We start from the raw sequence: 27,769 nt of genomic DNA on the forward strand, positions 1-27,769 counted from the left end.
AACATTTATCATAGCTATTTTAAAGAACTTGTATGTTATTTCCAAGCCTTCTGTAGGGCGGATCCCTCTGTTGATTTATTTCTGTTGACTGGCATATTCTCTTGATTCTGGGTTATTTGTGTTTTTGCTTTCTTATGTGCCTTCTAATTTTTTAAAAATTGTATTTCTAAAAGTGTGTGTTATGGGGGAACAGAAGGATAAAGATAGTAACATTTGCTGGCAGAGAAAGTTACATCCACCCCTTACATTATTTTTCTGGTTGTTGGAAAGAGTGCTGAGTTAGTCTCTTTGCAGTTGAGCTGGACGGAGGCTTGGTAGAAGTCGGGTATAGGAAGTTTCTTTACAGTTATTTCACTACTAGATCCAAATATGTTGAGGAGAATTAAGATTTTCTATTCAATTGACTAGACACTCAAAAACTTGCTATGCATTTATAGCCCATTTCTTAGGATTTTTAACCATTCTATACTTTAGAACTCAATGGTCAGGTTTTCAAGACACTTGGACGTTTTTTTGCTCTCCAGCCCACCATCACCACCAAGTTTTCCATGCCACACTGCTGACCTGACCCAGACTTTGGTTGGTCACTGCTTTGTATTCAGTAGAATATGGTAGTGGTATAAGGAGGTTAAATTTTAATTGTCACATGAGGAAATTAATAGATAACATCTAAAGTTGAGAAAATATTGTTTAGCAAAAAATCTTTAAATGGTGGAGGAACTCATTGCAGAAAGAACTTCAAAGGATATAAGTGGGGTTGCCTCATGTTAGGAGTATGGGACTGAAGATCAGGACTGGGGGCAAGTAGTAGTGAGTACTCTTGTTTTTCACTTATGTCATCAGTATTATTTACCTGTATGTATGTATTAATAGCACAAGAATATGCATATGTGTGTGTGTTTAAAAGAGATGTATTTATGGAGAATATTAAAGAAAGAAAATGAGCTACTGATTAATGAAGCAGGGCTGTTAGAGGAAAACTCATCCTTGAGAACAATTTTCTAAACTATGCTGACATAGATGAGTTTTACAGAGTACAACTCATGTTCCCAAGCTTTGTAATTGCAAAAAGTAGACTTTCTTTTTTTTTGTTTTGTGAGGAAGATTGGCCCTGAGCTAACATCTTTTGCCAGTCTTCCTCTTTTTGCTTGAGGAAGATTGTTGCTGAGACAACATCTGTGCCAATCTTCCTCTGTTTTATGTGAGATGCCACCACAGCATGGGTTGACGAGCAGTGCCAGGTCCACTCTCAGGATTTGAACCTGCAAACCCTGGGCTGCTGAAGCAGAGTGCGTGAATTTAACCACTATATCACTGGGCCAGCCCCAAAGTAGACTTGCTTATATACTCATATTTGATCTGACTGCAGAGAAATGTTTCTGGCTACTGAGTTCATAAAACACAGTATTATATAGAGCTGAATGTCACATTTTCTTATTGAAATGTTAAGAAGATAATCATTCACTGTATTGGCACAAGCAAAAACACATATCGACATTCAATACTTAGTTTTGAAATAATTTTATATACACAAAGTTAAAAAATGCAACCAACAGTCATATTTGAGGAAGACACCACAGGGAATACTCTGCAGAAATAAGAGACCTAAACATTCAATTCTCAATGTTAGTCAACCAAGAAAGAAAGAGATGAATATAACATTAGTAAATTGTTGCCTCATCTTCCATCAATCCCATAACACATGGATGAATCTTTTCTACTGTACTAAAATTCAGTTTGCTGATTGGTACTTTGTCATTTTTTCATCATCCTAAACAATGCCAATTTAAATTGTATGATAGTAGCAATGTAACTATCTCATGTGTCCAAATGATGAAACACCGATCCTTGACAAAAATGATAAAGCAGCACACGGTATCAGTTGTGAAAGCTACTGCAGTTCCTAGGTTACAAACAGTCTTTCCTTAGCTAAACAACAACGCCATTTGAGTACAAGATCATTTATAGGCTTAAAATCCCTTCATAATAATTGTAAAAATTATCTTGTACAGCCTGAAAATATAAACGGTGCAATTCTCATTATTGCCATTTAAAAATAGTAGTGTTTTTCTTTTATCTTAAGATTTTTTTTCTTGCATAATGTCATTCATCAATACTTGGAACCTCTAAAAGAGCTGACAATTGTACCATCTGCAAAAATACTACAATTTTTTTTCATGGAGAAACAAACAGGTGTTTTATCCCTGAATATTTGATAGATATCAAACCGCAAACCATCACCTGACAAAGCACGTATGTGTCAAGGTAGAGTACTTTGATTTAAGGCATAGCACTGATTGATGCTAGATTCATATGCTTTGTGACTACAATTAGCAGGCTTTGGTTTCAGCTGTTACACTTTAAAGTCATATTTTTAGGTTAGTTTCAATATTTCAAGCTAATATGGAATTATTAAATTTATTTTACTATGATATAAATATAAATTAATATATTGAAAAAGCAATAGGAGAAATGAATTACTATTTACCCCAAGTGCTATTGGGTAAATTAACATGCCCTGAAAATATAACAAAAATCCTATTTACGTAAATGTAGGTGGCTTTGTTCCTTTGGATATTTGTTATTTAGAGTAATCTCTAGTTTATATAAGCTATTTTCTATATGCATAAACCTTTAAAATCTTTATCTTAAAGACAAGAATAAAAGTATATCAGTATCTATTTATATTACACAAGTGCCAGTCTAAATATAATAAAAAATGTTTTAATGTAGATAGCATTAACATATGGGGAAAATTAATGCTGTATTTTCTGCCTAGATTTAATGTAAAAATCCAAAATCCTGTACGATTACTAAAATATGCCAATTTCACATATCTCTGAGCCTCCAACATTACTCTGTAGCGTGAGACTTATCTGGTTTTAAAAATGAAAGTTTTTTTGGGCCCATGTTTCCAGTTATAAAAATGATACATTTGTTATTTGAAAAGCAATATATGAAAAAATATATAACTGAGGAGTTTCCAGTTTTGAGTAAGATGAAGTAAGTGCACCCTTTTCTCTCCCACGGAACACAACTATAAAACCTTGACAGAATGCATGGCAGAGCTATTTGAAGAGGCTGAAATGTAAACAGCAACGGGCAGATTGAAATAGAACACCATAAATCAAAGTACCTCCAAACTGGTGGTGAGTTTATCATGTTTGTATCCTTTAGTATCTCCTGGCATGATCTTAACTCAGTTAGGAACGTCAGACTGGGCATTGTGGGGCAAAAATAACAACAACAATAACAAACAAAACAGCTTTAGGAAAAACTGTTCAGTTCTAGCTTGAGAAGTGGGAAAGATAATTATTAAAGTTCCCAGAGAGAGAGGAAATAACATTTTTTTTTTTCTCTATTCTCCATACCATAGACTCAAGGTAATCCCGTGGAGGTAGTGGTAGTGGTGGCAGCGGTGACAGCAACAACTGCAATGATGGCAGCCTGTAGGAGCCAACAGTGTAAGGGTTAGGAACTTTTCTCTCTATTCTCTGTGAAGCTACAGATTCAGAGGGTGGGGCCAAAGCCAGCTCTCTGCTCTCTCTTTCTGTATCCTCTTACCTCCTGGCCCCAGATATGGCTCAATAGCAGAAGTAGTGGCTTTCTGCCTTCAGGAAAAGGGGCCAAGGGGACAGAAAAGTGCTTGGGAGATTTTGGAGATGGCGCTTGGAAACTCAACCCCATAAAATAGTTTAGGATCTACTGAGTCCATCTGTGGCCTATGCAGGTAAGGATCTAATGCTAATCAGCATGTAAAAGGCTTTAAGAACTGGGATAACAGACCTCTGAGAAAGTCCTTCACTAAAGCCCGTGTGGTGTACAATGCACAGAATTGTACAGCACTGCAAAAAAAGGAACTGACATTAGAACCGCAGCCCAGAGAATGCAAGTTAGAAGCCTGCACATAATCAGTGAATTTAATACTAAAACATAAATTTTGACATTGTCTATAGGATTTAAAGAAGATCCAGTGTCTCAGTATGTAAACTTCAAAGTGTCCAAGATTATCCAAATTTACTCAAAATTATTCCAAAATTTCTCTGTAATAAAAATTACTGAAAATTAATCCAAAACTGCTCAGTGTACAATGAACCATGATAATATCAACTTTCCTGGAAAAAAAACTTCAAAAGATGACAGAGGTGTTGCAAGCAGCTGTTATAAAAATGTTCAAATACTTTTGAAACAAATGTTAAAATATAAAGTACCATATATACAATATAAAGAAGCAACAAATGGTAACTTTAGAATTGAAAAAACCACTGAACAAACTCAGTACCAGAATGGAGATGAAAGAGGAAAGAGTCACTGAACTTGAAGATAGATCAATAGCATTTATTCAATCTGGACACCTGAGAGAAAGAGGAAAAAAGAAAACATTGAAAGAACATAATGAATAGAGCTTCAGGGACCTGTGGGACAACAACACAAGGTCAAAACTTTGGAGTTCTATAAAGAAAAGAAAGATGGTGTGATTCTGAAAAAAACTTGCAGAGACAATACATTTAAAGTTTCACATTTCATGAAAGAAGTAAACCTACAGATTAGGGAACTGAATGAATCCCAAACAGAATAAACACAAAGAAATCTGTGAGCAGATATCTCATAATCAACACTGCTGAAAACTAAAAACAAATAAAACTCTTGAAAGCAGCCAGAGAAAAATGGTTCATTATCTAGAGGCGAACAATGGTTTGAATGACTGCAGATTTCTCACTGTAAACCATGGAGGCCAGAAGAAAGGGACATGGCATTTTTTAAGGGGAGAAAGGAAAGAGCCATCAAGCCAGAATGCTATATTGAATAAAAATATTCTTCAGAATGTTGATGAAATAAACATATTCTCAGATGAGGGAAAACTAAAATAATTCATAACTTGCAAAATGCTCTAAAATAATTATTAAAAGAAATTCTTCAAACAGAAGAGAAATGATACTGGATGGAAACATGGAAAACCAGGAATAAAGTAGGAGAATATAAATTGTAAACAAACAGTAAATATAATAGATGCTACTTCTCCTCTTAAGTCCTTTAAAACATTGTTAAAAGTTACAAACAAAATTAGCAGTGCCTCATGGGAGTTTCAATGTATATAGATGCAAAATATAAGACTACTATAGCTAAAGGGAGGATAGTAAAGGGAAGCATAGGGTGAGAAGATTTCTATGCTACAGTTGAAGTTATAATATATTGATTCTAAACAAACTGCAAAGTTATGGATGTATTTTGCAATCCCTAAAGCAAAAGATCCAGCTCCTCAGTAGGTGAATGGATAAACAAAATGGACTATATCCATATAGTAGAATACTGGTAGTCAATACATGCAACTACTTAGATATATGTTGATGCATGCAAAGACTTGAATGGATCTCAAAGGTATTCTGCTGAGTGAAAGAAACCATTCTCAGAAGGTTACTAATATATGATTCTATATCAATCACATTCTTGAAAAAAAGAAAAAACTATAATGAAGAGAACAGATTAGTGGTTGCAAAAGTCACAGGAGGATGGGACTCGAAAGAAATAGTGTGAGGAAGTTTTTTGAGATGATGAAAATGTTCTCTATCAGTATTATCTTGGCGATTATGTGAAATTATATACATGTTAAAACTCATAGAATTACACACCAAAAGAAAGCAGAAGTCCATTTTACTGTATCATAATTTTAAAAATTGACAAAAACAAAACTTTATTAAAAGTATATTTGCGATGTGGGTAATTCTTGATTTTTAAAGTTTGCTTTCTCTTTACTTATAGTTATCAAAAATGCATTAGTATTTTCAATCAACCATGTGTTATTGATGCATTTTCAACATAAAAAATCAGTCATGTAAAAGGTCCTATTTTTGTAAATATTTTTTCCTTTTCCTTTTAACTACTAAAATAATTAAATATATAATTTCAACTCTTTTCACTGTTGACCACATGCATTTTCCCCCTTCTCACATTATCCCAAGAATAACTAGAACTATAATTAAAATGAAAACGTCGTTCCTAATATCTCTAATTCTACACTAAAAATTCTATGCCCATTGACCAAATTTGCTTATTTGCATGTACAAAATATTGCAATTTGGTCCAGTTTGTCCCTAAACAAATGGATCACATTAATCTATAATCTGATGTTATTACAGGAAACTTGAATTTTAATGAACTCTATTTGATTTGAATGAGTCAAGACAGGCATAACACAATTGAGTCAATTAGCAAGAATTTTGCAATCAATGTTGATTAGGAAAATGGGATGATGGTATGTGCATAATTTGGAGGCATTCCCTGGCTTGAACACTAATATAATGAGATAAACATTGGCATTTTAAAGATAGCACATTTCTCTGAAATGAAAAGATACACATTTTTGATATATGTAAATGTTAAACTGTATATCTTTTGTTATATATGACTGGAAGTCCACTTGAAACAGACCTAAGAAAGAAAAACAAATTGTTCAGCTTTCGTCTTCTAGTTGAAAATAACCATTGGATCTGCTGTTGTTTAACATGTAAAGAAATAAATCCAGGATATGGTACATAATTACCGTGATTAGATATTTGTCCTATACATCACTGATGGGTACATATGCTTGCTTTGGAGAGTTTTTTTTTTCATGTAATTTGCACATTATATACGGGTGCTGTTCTATCACTGTTACAGACATATTTTTCTTGTGGAGAAACCAATGCACTTAACTGCTTTAGGTTTACACACAAAACATTGTACACATTTTCTATCTATTAATTCTTTATATCATCAACTGTTTTTCTCTTTGAATATATTTACATTTACTTTACAGTATATATTGTATTGGATACATTGTATATACTGGGGATAATTGTATTTTGCCTCCTCTTAATTTTCTTTTAAATTATAATTTAGTTAGCCTATTATCGTATGTCATTTAATATTCTTTTATAAATGACTTTGTGACATTATATGATTTCATATGGCATACAGTTGAACATTGTATGTGCATTTTCTCTGAGAATAAAGTCTTCAAATAAATAAAATCATTGTGTTTAAAATTAAAACTCACGCCAGACAAGAGAGCCATGATTTATATTAATTCATATAAAATGAAGATTTAATAAATTGGAATATGTCAAGATTATAATACTGAGAGAATGACTTAAAAATTAAATATGTAAAACAAAAAATAATTTAGAATACTAAAGTATTTTAAGGGGAGAATGAAATCCTATTACATAAATTTTGTATCTGCCAAACATCAAACCTGTTCTTGAGTAATTGTTCTTGATCTGATTCCATTTTTACATGTAATTTAGTGTTCATCAACCAAAGTAACTGAAAATCCATTAGCATATTCTTTTTACTTATTTTTTGAAATCATATTTGCTTTCCCAAATATTATAAAATATCATGAACACAATTTTGAATATCATTGTGTGCATTCTCCACATTCTCCAGTTTCAGAGATGTACCAGTATTGTCCTTGTCATATAAAACTGAAATGTTACTATATTTTCTCAGATGCTTTTTCATATAGTGATAATTTTCCTTTTCACATTTTCGTCCATTAGGTGAAGAATTGTAGCGCATCCTATGTTACATTTAAAGAATTATTTTTGCAAAATAGATTAATCAAGGGATCTAAGTGCATATTTAGTATGCCTTTTTTTTCTTTTTTCTGGGAGCTATTCTCAGAAAATTCTCCCTGTATTGTCAATTTTTTTGCAAGACTTTTCTATAAAACTAGGACTTGTTTAACAACACTGAGAGCTTATAATAGGGCATTTGCTCACCATTATGATAGGCACTGAGATGATTTTAGGGAAAAGGCAAACACTCTTTCTGATGTCAAGTAGAGCAGAGTCTTTAAGTAATTTGCAACATGCTGAGTACTACAAAAAGTGAAGCACAGTGCTATTATAGAAATTCACAAGGAAATTTGACATGAGGCTTCACTGAAAACTCTCCCTGAAGAATACCTGTCTTATAGATAGCTTATATACCTACGCGTTGTTTTCTTATCCTGACAATAAATCTGACAATCTCTAACTTTTAACTGATGTAGCATACTCATATTTAAGGTGATTACTGATATGCCTGGATTAAAATATGTCTTTATCTTATTGTTTTCAGTTTGTTTTATTTGTTCCTTCCTTCTTTTACCCTGTTTTTCTACCTTCCTTGTTTTAAGAGAGCATATTCCTCATTGGGTTTAACAAAGCATTTCATTTACACAATTATTCATATCTTTTTTTAAAAAAAAATATAGTGATTAGCCTAGTTTTATTATATATATGTTTAAATAATCTGAATTTGCCTTCAAATATTATTATACTTCATATATCATGTAAAGATCTTACAACAGTAATTTTCAATTCCTCCCTCCCATACCTTGTCATGTATCTCACTTTTACATATACTTTAAAGACACAATAATTATTACCATTTTTGCTTTAAACACTCAATTATCTTTTGGAGAAACTAAACACCATGAAAACCTTCATTTGTCCCATTTCAAATGCTCTTTAGCTCTTGGCTTTGATCCTTTTTTCTATGATCTGTATCATATTCCTTCTACCTGAAGAAGCTACTTTAACATTTCTAACAGAGTACGTCCACTGACAATTAATTCCTTTAGTTTTTATTCATTTGGGTAAGTTTTCATTTCAGTTGGATTTTTAAAGTATATTTTTATAGGATATTCTTTAAAACTGTGGTTGACTTTCTTCTTTTTCAACATTTTAACAATTTTACTCCATTGTCTTATTGCTTACTTGGTTTTTAAAGAGAAGTCTGCTAAATTCTCATCCTTGATCTTTTGTATATAAAGAGTGTTTTTCTCTGGTTACTCTGAAGATTTTCTCTGTATCTCTGGTTTTCAGCAATTTGAATGCGATAGACACGTTTTTCTGTATAGTATTTATCCTGCTTTTTATTCTCCAGACTTTTCAGATATACAGTTTGATATCTGTCATTAATTTTGTAATTATTATGTAGGATTGTCTCCTTTCTAATCTACATATACATCTATTCAACCCAATTTCCAATTTGTTGTCCTCAATAGGTATTGTGCACAAGTTGCAGTTCTCCATTTATCAGAAAAAAATAATATGCATTAGTAATTATAATGAATAAGGTAACATTTCAGCTACCTGCATTTACTCTTGTTTCATGTATTCTGTCTTAGAAAAATGTATTGCGTATAGGGAAATTATAGCTACTGTAAATTAAATTATATTGATGTATCTTGAAACCCTTTAATCAATGTACATTTCATTTTGAAAAAGTCAACAAATTAACCATAATCTACTGCTCAATTGTTTTTACTAAAATCTGTGTAATTTATTATTGTAGCAAAGATCAGACTGACATTTTTAGAAGTATAATGGAGAGATAGCAAATTACTTAAAACTCTCATTAGATTGAGTGTGTTACCTTACAAGAATACGTTATAAACTAAGGTTATTTATTTTTAATTATATTTAATGTTTCTAAATTTAAAATAAATTGCTAGGATTTAAAACTCCATTTCAAAATTTTAAGTATTCCTAAAGAATTAAATATACCCCTAAAATCATAGGAGAGGTTTGTTTTATACTGAGATATTTATTTATAATTGTTGTATTTAATGCTGAGATGAAAAGGAATTTAGTATCAATGCAGCTATGAGAAACGTATTTAATTAAATGTTTAATAATTATTACTAGTGAAACTAGTCGTCATCTTGCTAGTGTCCCTTCCTTGGAAAAGTAGCCTTAAAAGTAAAGACTTGAGGGAATAACATAACGGTTAATTGTGCAGATTCTAAAGCCTTAAGTAGATGAGTTCAAATATTCTATTTAACATTCTATAGCTGCCCGAACTTGGGCAAGTTTCTTAAATAACCTGCATCTCAGTTTGTTTATCTGTCAAATGAGGATAGTGATAGTATTTATTTCATAGGTTTGTGAGAAGGATTAAATCATTTAATTCATATCAAGGACTTACAAGAGTCTTCATTAGACAACTATTGCGTTGTTGTATTAGTCACACTTTCTCAATTCCTTAGTATATTTGATGCTTTATGTGAAATTGGTCAGCATCAAGAACGAAGACTAGGGACCAGCCCAGTGGCACAACAGTTAAGTTCACATGTTCCGCTTTGGTGGCCCGGGGTTAGTTGGTTTGGATCCCGGGTGCGGACCCATGCACCACTTATCAAGCCCTGCTGTGGCAAGCGTCCCACATATAAAGCAGAGGGAGATGGATACAGATGTTAGCTCAGGACAAAGAAGAGGATTGGCAACAAATGTTAACTCAAGGCTAATCTTCCTCAAAAGCAAAGAAAAATGATCAAAGACTAGAAAATACTGTGTTCAGAACTGAGGTCAGAATTTAGTGATAGTGATTGGATTCAAACCCAGGTTCTTAGGAATCCAAAGACAGTCTTTCAACATACGAGCTGGCCATGGGTGAAAGGATTGGTGCTGAACATCACTTTCTTTTATCCTTTGCTTTCCTAAGTCACTGCCGCTGGGATTCTATCAGTCTGGATGTCCTACTGCAGGGTTTTGACTATTCTGTATGGCTTTTTTGCTTTCCAAGATTCAATGACTATGATCTTCCTCTTATCTCTCCTACAAGACAAATTAAGTAGGAAGTTTTGAGTGAATGACAAAATGGCTTCTTTGCAGTATGAATTCTTTCTTTAGGAATTACCTAAGTATGCATCCTCAGGAAATATGCAAGTAATTATTTTGGCCCTGACACTTTGCTTATATAGCATCAGATCACTCCTCTAAGCAGTCATTTAAGGCATATTTGTTCATTTATCAAAAATTTATTGAGCAATTGCAATGTGTCAAGAACTATGGTACACATTATTGATTATGGAAGAAACAGATGAAAGAGAAAAGAAATGGTGCATGAAGATATGAATTTTAATTCTGAAGCGTTGAATAAGAGGAGACTTTTCTTTATTTTAAAATAGAGAAAAGTACACAGAAAATAGTCAACCTCACACACAAAAATACATAATGGTAAATATTCCATCCTATTTTCAGTTCCAATATTTTTAAATATAACAAATTAATTACCAACATATTTGAAGATTCCTAGACACAAGAAATAGTTATACTTTTCTATATTGTTTTCAACCTTAAATTTTTTATATATAACAAATTATATACAACTAAAGCTTGTTTTACCTTTATGTTTTCGAGACCATTCTTGATTGATAAACTGCTTTTGTTGATCTGTGGGCTTTGATATCTAAACCAATTTTTAAAGCGTCTATCCTGGCTCCTTGAGATCTTTACCCAGCGTCCACCATCTCTCCTTTCCCCAACTTAGGCTCAATCTGTGTAGTATAGATTATACTTATTTATTTGTTTTTTGTTTGTTTGTTTATTCAGTCATCTTAGCTATGGGTTTTAAACTTAAACATAGAGTATTTATTAGTTCCATATATTTGAATTGATTTGAATGTAGGATGAGAGATTCTACCTGTAATCATTCCACCTTACCGCTTGGAAATGGGCATCATTTCAAAATATTTATTGTGGCACTATCAGGGATATTGAATACAAAATACATGGTTTCTTTAACACAGATGTGAAAATGGTATATTTGAAAATATTATTGTCTACATATATTTTCTTTTCCAAAGAAATTAATTTCATATGTCTGAAAAAACAATGTTGTATTACAAGGAAAATTTCTATGAGGGAAATTAGAGGTGTTCTTAGGAGAAAGTGTTAACTCAAACTCTGGAAATGAAAGTAAAATGGTTTCCTTATATGTCTACATATTATAGATCAAAACAGAACTTCACCTTACTGTGTAATTTACACATAGTAGAAAATATTGACCACTCAATATGGCATATTCGTAAATAAAAAGCATGTGGGCTTCAACTAATAAGCTTAACATTAGATTTAATGATAAAAGTTTTAGCTTTTTGTCGAAATATATTAAAAACAAATTCAAAAACATTGAGACAGTGATATTCACATCTTAGAAATTATTGACTGTATATGATAAAACAATGCTAACTTTGTAATTTCGGAAATATTCTCCGCATTATGTGATTTATTCATAATGTAGAAAGGCGACAGCTTCTATTTTACACTGGAAATGAGAAAAGTTGATATCTGGGCTTCCATATTTTTAAGTTGGGCAATATGTAAACGTATTAAGTTGTTATACATGCATAATTTAGTTATAAAATTAACGTATGCATTAACCTGAAATATCTGTTAATAATTATAAGAAGGGGAAAGTGTCCTATCTATTGTTCTTGGCATTGAGTAATATTTTATCTTCATAATATTAAGACATTTTTATTTGTAATACATGAAAATATTTTTATGGTAACCTAGCTGTGGAATAAATTGTATAGCTATAAAATTTAAATATCAGTCAAGGGTACTAAATAAACATCAAATTCTCATATTTTCAAACAGCTCTCATATGTATCAAGCAGGAATTTATTTTAGTAGATATTAACCACAAATCCTACCCTCTATCATTGGGAAGATATCAAAATATTGTGCAATTTGTACAAATATAAATATATATACAATTGAAATAAAAGCTAATTTTATAGCTAGTTACTTTTTCTTTATTGTAGCTTTTAATTTTTATTTCTATGTGGTTATATCACTAGTGTGTTCCTTATCTATTTTAAAGTAAAAATTATACATATTTAAGGTGTACAACATGATGAGTTGATATACATGTACATAGTGAAATGATATCTACAGTCAAGGTAATTGACATATTCACGTAAGTACCATTTTTTGTGTGTGTGATGAGTGCACCTAAAATGAAATCTACTCTCTTAACACATTTCTAGTGTTCAATACAGTATTGTTATCATTAGTTTGCTCTATAGTCTCTTATTATCAATCATGTTTTAAAATAATAACCAGACAACTCTAATTTTGATAATGAGAAAGGCAAAAATAAAACAAAAATGTGTACCAGTACAAACTGTGTTATTTGCCATTCTGTAAACTTTCTGGCAATCTGTTTTCTAAGAATTGCTACTAGGTGTTTACTAATTATTAGCATAAAAAATGGCTATAATTTTTCAAATTGTAATTAGTTATGGTGACTGATTCAGATCAAGCACTGGGCCGTCAGCTGTCTTAGATTATGAATGCAAGACATTACTTGCTCTCTTCCAGTCAAGACAATTCATTAGTTATGCCGTTTGAGAGCAGCTGTACCCTTTGAGATGTGATTTATTCAGATTCCCTCAATATTACTGCAGAAGCATGGGGAGATAAGTGATTTGATGAGGCTCTGTATTTACTGTCAAATGCCATTATGTTTTGAATGTGCAGTTGCAGTGATAGGAAGTTTGTGTTTTAAAGGCAAAGGATTAAGTCAAATGAAGAAAAGCACATAAAATCTGAATGTAGAAAATCATACCTCCTATAGTTAGGCATGCATTTTTTGAAGGATGTTATAGAAATCATTGAATTTTCACTTTGCCGTTTCTGTTTATTTATTAACTTTGAAGAGTAGATACACTATTTAAAATATAAGCATAGGAAACACAGTTGTTACAAATATGAATCATCAAAACTTTATCAGTCAAAAATCATTTTAACTGTCCTGTTTTCGTTGCCATGATTTAACTTATGCATACACATTTCTCAAAAATAATACACAAAAGAGGACTCTGACTTGAAGTGAGCTATATATACAGACAATTTGATTTTAAAATACTTTTCTGAAGTTGTGCGATAAAGGATAAATAAATCAAATGTTTACTTACAGTGTTTCCCTAATATCCATCTATAAGGTCATTAAAGAAAAATACTACCTGAAAATTTATACATATTCTAAGTATTTCAGTGATTTCAAAATGTTTCATCATTGCAAACTTTTTATATCAATCTAGATTTTTAATTATATATATGTATATGTATTTATAAATATATGTATATTTATATAAATATATATACAAGTGGATACAAGGAGAAGTTATCTAGTTTAAAAGAGCTTCTGATGTCCCCTTCTGCTTTCCTTCATTCAGGCTCTCCCACTTATGAGGCCTGCTGAATCTATTGCTTAAGTCTCTATTGACCATGCATTTTAAACTATTAATCTAGCCCAGTCTATATATGACAGAAGTGGGAAGCTAGCTGCAGAGATTGCAAAGTCGCATGGCACACAAAGCAGCCAGGGCTTGAACCCAAGTCTTCTGACTCTGTGCCCAGTGCAAATGGCATTCTACCAGGCTCCTTCATAGAGAAAAAAATGTTTCAATGATCATATTTCCCAAATCTCTTAATGCATGAAATCTAAGGATTCAGCCATCTCTGTAATTATACAATAGAGCAGATCTATATAGAATATTTACAAAATCATATTTTCCCTATAGTTATTACATTTATGCACAAATGGTTTCCTCAGCACAGTTTAGATTTTTTTTTCTTTTACCAAGAAAATAGCCATCTGTCAATTTCAGATGATCTGGAGAAATAAGCAAATGATAGTGATTGAAGGGCAGAGGAAGCAGGAAGGGAGAGAGATAAAAAGAAAGGCTTAGGCTAGGATTTGGAATTTGGTAAACCAACAATAACTACCACAAAGCTGAAATCTAAAGCAAATTCCTACAAACATTAACTATAGATTCTTCTAAGTTCAAAGTCCTGAGCCAACAAATCCAAGGGCAGCATATCCTCATTGTATAGTATCTGGAGGAGGAAACTTACACAAATATTTACAATACAGTAAGTTAAGAAGATGTAAGTTGATAAGAGATACAGAAAATGATAATTAAATTTAGTCTAAGGTTAGAAAGTAGGGGTATTTGAACTAGGCCTTGAAGAAGGATTATACATTCAACAAAGAGAAGTAGGGATGAGTGGGCAGTGAAATAGTTCAAGTACAAGGACATGTTTTTTGCCTTTAAAAATCTATCATTTTAGGGTCTGGCCCATTGGCTCAGTGGTTAAGTGCACATGTTCTGCTTCTGTGGCCCCGGGGTTCACCAGTTCAGATTCTGGGTGCGGACATGACACAGCTTGGCAGCCCATGCTGTGGTAGGCATCCCACATATAAAGTAGAGGAAGATGGGCACAGATGTCAGCTCAGGGCCAGTTTTCCTCAGCAAAAAAAGGAGGATTGGTAGCAGATGTTAGCTCAGGGCTAAGCTTCCTCAAAAAAAAAATTAAAAATCTATCTTTTTAGAAGTAATATTCATCTTAGCTAACATTTGAACCATTGCTCTGTACCAGGCACATATGTAACTTACATTTATAATCATTTTTGAAAGACTGTTAAAATATTATGTATTGACTAATTCATACAAATTTTATTAACTCATTTAACCTCTCAACAACCTATGAGCTTGTTGTGATTATTACACCATGTTATAGGTGAGGAAACTGATCCAAAGGGTAGTTAAGTGATTTTCCCAGGATCCACTCAGTTAAGCAAATAGTAAAGCCTGTTCTCACATCTTGTCAGTCTTACTTCAGAGCTAACATTTCTGCTTTTTTTGGTTTTTTTGTTTGCTGAGGAAAATTCACCCTCAGGAATGTCTGTACCCATCTTCCTCTATTTTGTATGTGGGTGACTGCCACATCACAGCTGCCAAGTGGTGTAGGCCCATGCCCAAGAACTGAACCCAGGCCACTGAAGCAGAGTGCACTGAACTTAACCACTAGGCCACAGGTCCAGACCCCAAGGCTAACCTTTTGTGAGTGTGGTGAGGAAGATTGCCCCTGAGCTAATATCTGTTGCCAATCTTTCTCTTTTTGCTTGAGGAAGATTGTGGCTGAGCTAACATTTATGCCAGTCTTCCTCTATTTTGTCTGTGGGATGCCACCATAGCATGGCTTTGATGAGTGGTGTGTAGGTCTGTGCCTGGGATCCAAACCAGCAAACCCTGGGCCACCAAAGCAAAGCATGTGGATTTAATCACTAACATCACCCGGCTGGCCTCCAGAGCTAACATTTTAAGAGCATAGTACTCTGCTTCCTCTAGAGGAATATGTAAAATCGTGACTGTTATTGAATACCTATCATCTATGCTTCTCATCATTAAACAGAGAAAAATTTAAAACACAGGATGAGGGTTCTTAAGTCATAATCAACATGCAGCAATTTACAATTAGAAGGTTAAGAATTTCAAATAAATCTTATGAAAAGAATGGAGTAAAATATATTATAATTAAATTTTACTCAGTTGTTACCAGTTTAACATAGACTGCCATAAATATAAGATGTATTATAAAAGCCTCATGGTAATCACAACACAAAAACCTATAATAGATGCAAAAATCATAAAAAGAAAAGAATCAAAGCATACCAGTATGAAAAATCATCAATTCTCAAAAGAAAACAGCAAGGGAAAAACAAAGGAACTACAAAACAACCAGGAAGCAATCAATAAGATGGCTTTAGTAAGCCCCACATATCAATAATTACCTTAAAAGGAAATGATTTAAATTCTCCCATTAGAAAACTTAGAGTAGCTGAATGCACAAAAATAAATAAATAAAAAACAAGACCCAACTATATACTGCTTATAAGAGGTTCACTTATGCTTTAATGACATTCATAGGCTGAAAGTGAAGGAATGGAAAGAGATATTCCAAGCAAATAGAAACCAAAAGAGAGCAGGGGTGGCTATACTTACATCAGACAAAATAGACCTTAAATCAAAAGCTATAACAAGGGATGAAGAAAGTCATTGTATAATGATAAAGGGGTCAACCCCTCAAGAAGATATAACAGTTGTGCATTTAAATGCACCCATTGTTGGAGGATCTAAATATGTTAAACAATTATTAACAGACCTGGAGCCAGAAATAGATAGAAATTCAATAATAGTAGGAGACTTCTTCAATATCCTACTTTCAACAATGAATAGATCATCTAGACAGAAAATCAATAAGGTAATAATGGGCTTGAATTACACTTTAAATCAAATGGACCTAACAGACGTATAGAGAACATTCTGCCCAACAGCAGCAGAACACATTCCTCTCAAGCACATGAGGAATACTCTCCAGTGTAGATCATATGTTAAATCACGAAACGAATCTTAAAAGATTTAAAAAAATTGAAATCATATCAAGTATTTCATCCAACCATTATTGTCTGAAAGTAGAAACCAAAAGAGAAGTACAATGGGAAAATACACAACTATATGAAAATCAAATACACTCCTGAATAACCAATGGGTCAAAGAAGATATCAAAAGGGAAATCAAAAACTATCTTGAAACAGATGAAAATAGAAATACAACACACCAAAACATATAGGATGCAGCAAAAGCAGTTCTAAGAAGGACATTTATAGTGACAAATGCTTACATTATGCAAAAATGAAGATCTCAAAGAAAACAACCTAACCTTACATCTCAAGGAACTATAAAAAAACAAAGTACAAAGTTAGCAGGAGGGAGGAAGTAATAAAGATTGGAGCAAAAATAAATGAAATAGAGACTAGAAAAACAATAGAAAAGTCAACAAAAATAAGACAGTTTTTTGAAAAGATAATAAATAAAATTATAAATGAAAAAGAAGACATTACAACTGATGCCACAGAAATACAAAGGATCATAAGAGATTACTATAAAGAATTATATGCTAATACATTCGATAACTTAGAAGAAATGGATAAATTCCAAGAAACATACAATTTACCAAGACTGAATCATGAAGGAATGGAAAATCTGAACAGACCAATAATGAACAAGGAGTCAGTAATCATAAATCTCCCAACAAAGAAAAGCTGAGGACCAGATGACTTTACTGATTAATTCTACAAAATATTTAAAGAATACCAATCCTTCTCAAACTCTTTCAAAGAATTGAAGAGGAGGGGACACTCTCAAACTCATTTTGCAAGGGTAGCATTATCCTGATACCAAAGCTAGTCAAGCATGCTACAAGAACAGAAAATTACAAGCCAACATTTGTGATGAACAGAGATATAAAAATCCTCAACAAAATATTAGCAAACCAAATTCAACAACATTAAAGGGTTCATAAAAAACAATTAAGTGGGATTAATCTCTAGAATGCAAAGATAGTTCAACATATGTAAATCAATAAATGTGATACACCACATTAACAGAATGAAAGGTAAAAATCATATGATCATTTTAATAAATGTAGAAAAAGCACTTGACAAAATGCAACAATCTTTCATGATAAAACCTCTCAACAAATTGGATATAGAAGAAACATACTTCAACATAATAAAAGCCCGTAGCTTTTGTATGATACGTCTATGTGGACTTAACGTATGATAAGCCCACAGCTAACACCATACTTTAATTGTGAAAATTGAAAACTTTTCCTCTGAGATCAGGAACAAGACAAGGATCTCAAAGAGATATCTGCATGCATGTTCATTGCAGCATTATTCACAATAACCTTCAAAAGAGAAGGAGAAGATTAAAATGTGAACCCCTGAGAGCTTAGGAGTGGATAACAACAAGTAGAAAACTTAAAATGGTTATTTATTACTGGGATCTTGAAAGGATTTGTGGTTTGTAAAGTTCTTGCTCTCCCAAGCCTCACTGACTGCCACTAAAAATATCCTTGTGGTACAGCTTTATGGAAACAACCTAAATATCCTTCGAGGGAGGAAAGGATAAAGAAAATGTGATGTATATATATATATATATATATATATATATATATATATATATATATGCAATGGAATGTTATTCAGCCATAAAAAGAAAGAAATCCTGTCTTTTGTGACAATATGGATGAAACCGGAGGGCATTATGCTAAGTGAAATAAGTCAGACAGAAAAAAGACAAAACTGCGTGGTATCACTTATAAGTTGAATCTAAAAAAAACCAAGGACCAATTTCACAGAAGCAGAGTTAATAGAATGTAAGTCAAAGATAAAAGTTTCAAGTTATAAGATGAGTAAGTTCTGAAGATCTAATACACAGCATAATGATATAGTTAGTAACAAAGTAGTATATACTTGAAAGTTGCTGAGAGTGTATCTTAAGCATTCTCACACAAAAAATATGTATTCATAAAAAAGAGTTAACTGTGTGAGGTGATAGGTGTGTTAGTTATCTTGATCTGGGTAATCACTTCACAATGTATATGTGTATCAAATCATCATATGATATACTTTAAATTTATACAATTATATTTGTCAATTAGTCCTCATAAAAGTTGATGTGAAAAATAAATTACCCTCACATCCAAAACACAGGGGTTTGCAATTCTCTTCATGCAAAAGTAGAGGGTCTTTAGTAGTTACTAAGATAAAATTAATACATTTTTTCGAAGTTTTCAAGGAAACTAGTAGAAAATGCAACCTTGTTATGTTACACAATTTTCTTTGAGCATATAGCTTAGGGAAAAGCTTCCTTTTTATTGAGAGATCTTACAAATATACACAAATAAACTAAACTTGAAAATTAGTAGTAACAATTCATGAAAAATAACTCAGTGTCTTTTGTGACAAGTGATCAAATTTCTGCCATCCATAGACTGGATATTAACACTATGCAAGAATATTGATTATATTCTATTCAAATTTAGAATGCTGGTAGATGATTGCTTACATTGGCGATTCTAATTCTTTCATGACATATCTAAATTCTAGAAGAGAAAAAGAGCATAAAACAACATGCGAGGAAAGTTTTTTCTCACAATACGTCCACTTAACTATTGGAAGAACATAGGGACAATTCTTGTATTAGTACAAAAGTCATAAAAGAGTCTTTCTTGGGTAAATACATAGAAGATATTTTTTCCCAAACTGTACTCAGCATGCTTTTCCCTTTCATGGCATGTTTTAACAAGCAAGTTCTTAATTTCAGTTAAATTTAGGTTTATTATATTTTTCTCTTTGACTTGTCCTCTTTGTGTCCTACTTCAAAATCTTTGCATATTAAGATCACGAGGGAATTTTCCTAGACTATATTCTAGGCGCTATATGATTTTATATTGATATTTAGATTTATGACCTATTTGGAATAAATTTTTGTACAGAGAGTGAGTTAAAGGGGAGAATGCTTGTACTTTTTCCAAAAGAGATATCCAACCTCTGCAGTATGTTATTTAAAAAAGAAATTGTTTTTCTCATAGTAATTGCAGTAGGATCTTTGTGACAAATCAAGTGACTGAATATGTGTGATCTGTTATGGACAATCTGTTTTGTTCCTTATATCTATTTTTCTCTTCTTGTGATAATATCACTCTTTTAAAATTTCTGTAAATTTAAAACAAATTTTGGTTGCTCCTAATATTCTCTTCTCCAAAGTTTGTAATTTTCTGTGTTGAGATTGCATAACTTTTGTAAATTTATTTCTAAGTATTAGGATTTTATGTTATTGTAAATGAAGTAAAAATGTACTACATTTATTGCTATTATATATAAGTACAATTGAATTCATTTAATAATGATACTGGATCCAACAAATATGCTGAATTAACTTGCTGATTCTAATCGTTTATATTAGGCTTTTGTTACGTATATAATTTTGTCATCTGCAAACAATGACAATTTTATTTCTTGCTTTGCGTTGATTTTTTTGCCTGTCTTATTGTACTGAAGAGGGCTTATGGAAAACTGTTTAAAGTATTTGGTGATAATGGAAATCCTTGTCTTGCTCCAGAACTCAGGGGATGATTTTTCATTATTTCACAAATGATTGTGATGTTTTCATATTTTTTAAACATATTCTGCATCTATGTGCTTGTTTGTTGTTGTTGTTGTTTTTGTCTTCTACTTATAAGTGAAATCATATGGGATTTGACTTTCTCCATCTGACTTATGTCACTTAACATAATACCGTCAAGGTCCATCCACATTGTAGCAAACGGTAAGATTTCATCTTTTGTTATATAGCTGAGTAGTATTCCATTGTGTATGTATGCCACATTTTCTTTATCCATTCACTCATTGATGAGTACTTAGGTTGCTTCCAAGTCTGGGCTATCATGAATAATGCTGCAACGAACATAGAGGTGCATATATTTTTATGCATTCATGTTTTTGTGTTGTTTGCATAAACACCCAGAAGTGAAATAGCTGGATCATGTGATATTTCCATTCTTAATTTTTTTGAGGAATTTTCATGCTGTTTTCCATAGGGGCTGTACCAGTTTACATTCCTACCAGCAGTGTATGAGAGTTCCCTTTTCTCCACACCCTCTCCAACACTTATTTCTTCTTTTGTTAATTGTTGCCATTCTAACGAATATCTCATTGTAGTTTTAATTTGCATCTACCTAGTAATTAGTGATGTTGAACATCTTTTCAAGTGCATGATGGCCAACTGTATATCTACTTTGGAAAAATGTCTGTTCAGATCTTTTGCCCATTTTTTAATTGGGTTGTTTGTTTCTTTGTTGTTTTTTATATATTTTGGGTATTAGCTTCTTATCAGATATATCATTTGCAAATATCTTCTCGCACTTGTTAGATTGTCTTTTCATTTTGTTGATAGTGCCCTTTGCTGTGCAGAAGCTTTTTAGTTAGACTAAGAAATCTTAGTCCTTCTATTCCTAGATTGCTCAGAATGTTATTTTGTTTCATTTTATCATATGTGTTTATTACACCAAATATATTTATGCATTAATTGCAATGATCATGTATGTTTTTTAAAAAGAAATGTTTACTGTGTAGAATTAGATTGGTTTTTGCATTGCTAAACAAATTTGTGCTATTGGAATAAAGCTCACTTGGTAAATATGTATGATACTTTTAATATATTGCTCTATTAATTTTTCTTGTGTTTTATTTGGGATATCTTTTTGTCTATTTGTTAGAGAAATTGGCCTGGAATGTTCCTTTCTCATAATGTCCTTTTCAGGTTTGCTATCAAGTTTATTCTAGTGATATACGATAAATTTAAAAGAGTTTTCCTTATTTTCTATTTTCTGCTAACTTCTGTAAGAATTGTAATTGATATGCAGAAAAACCAATCACTGAAGACTTCTGGGTCCAGAGTTTACGCTATGGATAGGTTTTAAACACAGATTCCATTTTTAAATAGGTACAGCATTACTTATTACTAGTACTTTCACTGTGTCTCATACTGTCTTTGCTGTATTTCCCTTTTTCTTTCTCTCTTTATTTCTGTCTGGGTGTTTTATACCAACTGGGTGTTTTATACCAACTTATATTCCAGTTCAGTAAGAACTATTCAGCAAGTAGATTTTATAGTTCCAGAGTTTCTAGTTGATTCTTCTGCATACTTTCTAGTTCTCTTGTGAAATTCTCTTTCATGTTTTTCTCCTGAATATATTTATTTCAGTCACTTTAAAGACTTTATAAGTCACTTCCAGCAATTGGAGCATTGCTGACTTGTTCCCATTTTCCCTTCGTTTTAGGTCATGTGTTATCATTGATTGGTGGACATTGTGGGAAAGTATGGAGGCTCTGAACGAGGTTGTAATCCTCCTAAAGGATTTAATTTCTTTATGCCTAGCAGTTAAAAAGCAGGGATGACTCCCTTGCTCTAATCAGAGATTGAGATTGATCAATTCCAGGGTTTTTCCAGGTCTCGTGAAATCCAGTCTATATCTGACTGGCAATGTTTCTGGACCGCTGGGCACATCTTAGGAAGCAGCTGATTACCAGAGTAGAAAAAGCAACTGGGAAAGTCCAGTGCACCTCACTTTGGTCCCCTACTCTGTGATCTTGGATTCATAGGGTTGGGCTGCCTTTTTCACTCCCTGATGGCTTTAAACAGCCTGTTTGTTTGGTTTTTAACCCAACTTTTATAGACTTTCCTGGTGAAACTTGGCTTTATTAGTGACAGGTGGTACATTTTTTTCTCTATGAACTCCAAATATTTAAAACAAACGTTTATGAAAAATTTTCATATATCTCTCAAACAGAAAGTTCATATTTCACTTGGGAAATATGATAAAAATAGGAAACATATTTAAAAGTTAAAAACAGAAATCTTAACCTTTGAAACAGTAGCACTTAGGGTTAAAAGCACACCACTGGAGTCAGAGGATGGAGAAGACCAGTGGCTCTAACTTTTATGTTACCAAAGCACCATAATCCTTAATGTTTTCATTTATAAGACAGGAACAAAAGTGGTAGCCACTTTGGGTAATTAAACATCATACGTTTTATGTCACTTCACATAAATTGTTTAGCATAGTTTTTGGCAGCTATTAATCATTGGATAAAACATAACTATTATTAAAATAAACATATAATGAATAAAAAAGTTTCAAAGCAAAATCAACTAAGAAAGGACCATCTTATTATTTAAAATATATTTATGGTTCAATTTAATTAAACACATAAAAATATATAAGTGGATCTTTTTGTTAATTAATTTTTTTTGGCTTTTTCTCCCCAAATACCCCCAGTACATAGCTTTCTATTCTAGTTGTGGGTCCTTCTAGCTGTGGCATGTGGGACACCACTGCAGTGTGGCCTGATAAGCGGTGCCATGTCTGCGCCCAGGATCTGAACCAGTGAAACTCTGGGCCGCTGAAGCAGAGCGCGAGAACCCAACCACTTGGCCACGGGGCTGGCCCCTAAGTGGATCTTTTAATACAAGAAAATATGAATAATTTTTTAAAGAAATTACGCCTCTATGTTATATCCCATTTAAATCAAAATTTTCAGCTTGTCTCTGTCAGGTCTAAAAGATAAAAATTGCATGCATTTTCTACCATATGTAGATTAGACTAGTTCTCCAAAAGTTATACATAAATCTAATTTTTTTCTATCCAGCCCATTGATACTATTCATTTTCATGTTATTTATATATGTTTGTGAATGTATTTTCAGTAATGAGATTAAATTTTATCTTTAAGTAATTTTATTTTAAATGTTCAACATACCAAATAAATTTTAAGCCATTCACATAAAACTGTAAAACTGTGAGCTCATTTGTCAGTATTTCTGTCAGAAAGCCTTTAGAAATCAATTATGTAAAGCAAAGAGTTTAGATGTAAAACCATCTGAAATATTTTATGCTAAAAGGATTGTCTACACATACAAAGTCTCAAAGTAGAGGGCATAGTGTAAATTCGTTACAATGAGTAATGTATAGAATTACTGCTGTGTGCCGCTTCTGCATTACTGGAATAAGGCCATTATAAGGTAATCATATTACTTTTCAAAAACATATATTCTTTCCTTCCTAATTAAAGTTGAGAGACAGCGTGAAGATATTCAGGGGCACTAAGACAAAGTCCTCTTGATCCTCGATAATTGATAGCATTTTCTGAGAGTTTTCTATGTTCTAGGTATTGTTTCTAGAGCTTATGTGGATTTATTCATTTATCCTTACAACAAATCTATGGGTTAGGTGATACAATTATTACATCGATTTTCCAGGTAGTGTAATATAGATACACAGAGCTTAAACAGCCTAGCTGAGACCCATGAGTAGTAAGCTAAAAAGCCAGAATTTTAACCCTGACTCTGCCATGAAACAGTCACTTAACCATCCTTTAATATCGCCTTTATCAAGGAGATAAAAGAGACATGTGAGAGTGGAATAAGGAGTCATTAGGTAGATATCAGCAGTGACTAAGGAAGAAAGAAGGAGAGAATCACCAAGCTAAAGTCATAAATTAAGTCACAAATTGTGTCTAAGAACCAACAGGAAACTCCAGAGTGAGAGTAGTTAATGAATGTGAATGCTGTATCATTATGAGCAAATTTAACTTGTACTTGAATTACTTTATAACTTGCTTATGTTATATCTTGTTCTAGTTTGTATAATTAAGATGCTAATTATTTTACAGTTAGTTCAATATGAAGATAAAATGTATAAAATGCTATTATGAGTACCTGGTACATAGTAAGTGTTTAATGGATGTTAGCTAGAATGATTATTATAATTTCCTAAGTTATCTTAACAGTTTGCAACAAGGTAATAACAACAACGCTAGCAAAACTGCCTGTCTCTGGCATCCTATGACAGCGATGGGATTTGAGAAGCCTTTTTCCTCCCACATACCTTCTGGGCAGTTCCATATAGAGCTCAGCAATGGTCAGGGCTGAGCTTTTCCTTGCTATAGCCACATTCTCCATGGATCAAGGACCAGTGACTTTCATTTCCTGTCACCACCATTAGGGCTTACTTTCTCTCTATGAAGTTCTATTGTCCATTCCATCAAAGATGTTGTAGACACTGTACTGAATCCTTTTGTTCTGAGCTGTGAGCCTAACTGTCCCCATAGAGTCCTCCCTTCTAAATGTGGTCATCATTGTCACACTTGTCACCTGTAGATTAGTGGAGGCATTCATATAAACAACAAAGACTGTAGCTGGCTTACTTATTTAAAACATGGGAATAACAAAACTGAACTTATTACAAGTGTTTTGGAACTGTTACAGACTCCAAAGAAGACTGGAGAAGCAGCCTCTGTAACACAGGCAGCAGAAAATATAACCATCATGGAGCACAGGAATTGTCTGTGAGGATGGCCTGCTGCCGCTTCTGTGCACTCATTATATTGTTGCTAGTTGGTGAAGTTCACCCCTGCTCTGAGTTATAGCTGGCTGTCCTGGTTTCTTTTGGTCCATTGCTCTAAATTCAACGACCAAGTCTCAACCGGGCAAGACTATTAAAAACCTCCATGCCTCAACTTTTAGAAAGAAAAGACAAGGAATACTGTAGTACACTTCACTCCCAGAGTTGGAAAACGGGTCCTACCTTTCACAAAAACTTAATCAATGAGGGATGGGGGATTACCAAAATAACATATATGTGCTGTATGCCTTCTCAGTAAAAGCAGACACATACTGCATCTGAGGCCAGATTATGACAACTCCATGTCTTCTGATTGGACCATGCATTTTCTCTGTCAAAATTTTAGACAAATGTTGAAGCCTTAACAATTATATCAGTAGAAAGGCTGACTACCAGCTGTTATTACACGTCCCCTTCACATTGAAGAAGATATCAAAATACCAATTAAAAAAAGGCTTATCTAAAGGGCTAAACACGTCTTCAAGGGCTTAGTAAATGACAGCAAACATAATGCAGAAAATCATGGGTACTATCTCATATCTAACTGTATCTGCTCTAATATACACAAGATACTTATTCTAAAAAGCCTTTCTTTTTTAAAAAAATTAACTCCTTTCATTATGATTTTTCCAATAGAATCTTCAACTTAAAATGTTAGTGCTGGGATATTTATTGAATACTCAATATACGCTGGACTCTTCTAGATGCTTTACATATATTGTCTCAAAATATTTGATAGATTGCTATTATTATCTTTGTTTTACAAATTAGGAACTGAGTCATAGAGAACATCATTAATTTAGCCAAGACCGCGTAGTTGATAAGAGGTACAGCTAGATTTGATTCCGTAGACCCTGCTGTGAATCATTAATTACACACACAGATACGCGTGTAGATATATAGAGAGAGACAGAGAGACGAAGAAAAATTGAGAGACAGCAAAACACAACTACGTTCGTAATATAGTCAGGTTTAAAGTGTTTTTGAACTAAAATTACAGTTCAGTATGGTCAAAGTCAAATTTGCTTTACAAAATACCAAAACCAACTCCTTTAAGGAACCACCATGGAAACGTAGACTGGGATCACTGGATGGCCCAGCACCTCAGTGTTCAAGTGTCTCACCTGAAACATTCTTAATAAACAAAATAAAACCCAAAACTGACAGCTTGACGTCTTTTGAATTTTATAGCACTGAGGTACTTCTGCACAGAATGAATTAGGTTGGGGAAACTGTTGGTACAGGAAATCATCGATGAATGGATTTTATACTAAGATGATTGGTTTGTCTGGTTTTTCCCTTAAGGTGATTCACTGGTTGGCTGCTCACATCAGGTATCTCAGAGTGTTCCCTCATCAGAGAACATTCTTTATGTGAAAGCAGAAATGATGGACCCTTGGCAAACAGTTTAAATTTGCTTCTGTTCTTGCTGCTGAAATTGTCTTTGGTAGCAAGCTTTTAAAAAATGGATGCAGCTGTTCCATTAGGGTATTTGCCATTTCTTTGGACCACACACTTAATGTGTTGTGAGGTCTCTGAATAAAGTAACTGACTGATGTTCAGGTTACATGATGATAAGAATCTCATATCTAATTTGTGATGTCTGTCATTCGAACAACTATAAAAAACAAGTTTGCTTAAATCAGGTTGTCTTACTGTTTCAAAGAACAAGTAATCAACTTGCTAAATATTATTTTTAAGTATGAAAACCACGGGGGCAGCCTGGTGGCGCAGCAGTTAAGTGCGCAGCTTCCACATCGGTGGCCCGGGGCTCGCCAGTTAGGATCCTGGGTGTGGACATGGCACTGCATGGCAAGCCATGCTGTGGCAGGTGTCCCACATATAAAGTAGAGGAAGATGGGCACGGATGTTAGCTCAGGGCCAGTCTTCCTCAGCAAAAAGAGGAGGACTGCCAGCAGTTAGCTCAGGGCTAATCTTCCTCAAAAAAAAAAAAAAAATGAAAAACATACAGCCAAGTGGATAGATGATACGAATCTAAACTACTATGATGTATATTTTATAAAATACCATTTAGTAGAAATACATTAAACTATTGTATATTTTTAAATAAAAATAATTAATTATATCTAATTTTCACTAGAGATAATAAGGATTATTATAAATTTATGTAAAAGAGACCATAAATTTCTTCATTAAGAAAATCTTTGCAGGGGCTGGCCCTGTGGCCGAGTGGTTAAGTTCATGTGCTCTACTTCGGTGGCCCAGGGTTTCGCCAGTTTGGCTCCTGGGAGCGGAGATGGCACCACTCATCAGGCCAAGTTGAGGTGGCATCCCAGATGCCACAACTAGAAGGACCTGCAACTAACATATACAACTATGTACAGGGGGGGT

This window comes from Equus caballus, chromosome 18 (assembly GCF_041296265.1).
Source record: "Equus caballus isolate H_3958 breed thoroughbred chromosome 18, TB-T2T, whole genome shotgun sequence".
Taxonomy (NCBI): domain Eukaryota; kingdom Metazoa; phylum Chordata; class Mammalia; order Perissodactyla; family Equidae; genus Equus; species Equus caballus.